This window comes from Emys orbicularis, chromosome 10, assembly GCF_028017835.1.
Source record: "Emys orbicularis isolate rEmyOrb1 chromosome 10, rEmyOrb1.hap1, whole genome shotgun sequence".
NCBI lineage: Eukaryota > Metazoa > Chordata > Testudines > Emydidae > Emys > Emys orbicularis.
Genome location: NC_088692.1, coordinates 87,818,737 through 87,820,708, shown reverse-complemented (window position 1 = coordinate 87,820,708; position 1,972 = coordinate 87,818,737).

Sequence of the window (1,972 nt, the reverse complement as noted above, 5' to 3'; positions counted from 1 at the left end):
ATAACTTTCTATAATAGTGGTCAAGAATGTTACTTAGATTTACATAGTCTGTTGTATGAATACAAGTTAAGCGTATATAGTGATGGAAAGACAATCAATTGGTTCAGTGATACAACTGTGCTATAGATTTTATTCAACACATCAGATCAGGGAGCAACAACTGTTAAGTTCACAATGTGCTTTTGCATAGAGTTCAGCCTACACACACAGTACAACAGCAAGACTGACACAACAGGCAAAGTGAAGACTTGATCCTGCTTCTCTAAAAGGCAGTGACAAAGCTCCCACCCACTTCAATCAGGCCCCAAGATTACACGGAAGGGGGCTTTGAAGAAAAGTTTATACCATAGCAGGATTACAAGGGAAATGTTTGTAAACAGATCTAAAATCGCAAGTCTTCCGACTAGACATTCCCCAAAGCGCCAGATTTCAAATGTATTCCACCACTGCTACTGGACTTGTACAGACAAGTTTTCCCACTTGTAGCAGTGTACACCATAGACTGAAGTCTAATGCATTAGCTTCTTACAGTTGTTTAGCCTCTCTATTTCGACCTGAAATTTGTGAAGGTTGTTTGGTCATTATGGTATCACCATCCGTTTCTACCCCCCAATCCCCTTTTTGCTTCATGAAAAGCCTTTTTACCTCTGAAGCCCTCTCTCCTGCCTGTAAACATCGTGTAAAACTGCAAGCTTTCTTCCCCTGAGCTGAATGGATCACTTCCACAGCACTGCCAGCACCTATCTGCAAAAGGCCAAATCTGCAAGTGAACGCTGTTCTCCAGCAGCTAGGCTACCAGACTACCTAATAAGCACTTATTCTGTCAGCAAGTGTTTGAGTTCCAGTCTTGCCGCTTATGAAGCTTCATGTCTAAACTATCGTTTGTTTGAACTCTGGTGTTAGAAACCGGAACTTCTACATGACATCAGGTGAGGTTTCTATTTGTATAGCGAGATGGGAGCTTTAGATTCACAAACTCTCCAGGGTGAGACTGAGCTACCCAAAAACTCCCCAAGAAGCCTCAGGCTGTCATCCAGGGCTAGGGCCTGTGCGTCTCTGTTAGAAGCTTTAAGTACCCAGTCTGGCAAGTGGTAGTTGGAATTTAATATGAACAACATCGACTTTGCCATCAGATTGTTGAACACCATCCCCCTCTCCAAGGTCCCTTAAACAGTTTTTGTAAACTAATAAAATGTATTTAAATTATCCTCCCCTCCCGCCATCAAGCAGAGATCGCGGATATGCCCATTTGCACTGCAGCGTGTTACTAACATTGACAGGCATGGAGATTACTTTAATCCTTTGCAACCTTAGATGTATAATGGCCAAAGAAATCAGGGCATAATATAGTCACTTCTCTTCACTTCTGTCCCTGAAACACTGCTCCATGTCTGAGCTGTCAGGGCAGCCAGTGTTCCAGCACAGGTTTGTGGGCCCACTCAAACTGCCGCTGAAGACATAAGGTGTCGGTCAGATTTTACTATCACGCCTCAGGCCAAGAGTTCCAAGTGTGACCGGTGATTCTGGGGACCCAGCTTGACATGTCTTACATGGGACTGATGTTCAGAAAGTCGGCCCAACTCTGAACGTCAGGCTCCTTTCAGGCTTATCAAGTTGGGCACCCAAAAAAGTCACTGGTCATGCTAAATTTGGCTTCAATCTCTGTATTTTAGGCCACTTTGTCATTCCAATTGCCATGGCATTTAGCTGTCTCCAGTAGTCCCCTCGGTGACATATCACTGCTACTTGATAATCCGAGTCAGCAAGAGAACCCATTCACACCAGCAGAGGAGAAAGAGTACATGGCTGGAACCACAAAGGCACCAAGTGGCAACGCCACCTGGTTTGACATTTTAGGACTCAATCTTTACCTTAAAGCTGGTAAGACTTGAGGGGAATAATATTTTTCCAGCCAAAGAGCATTTAGAGAAAGAAAGCCAGAAGCTCCAGTTATGATAAGTTAATGTGACAC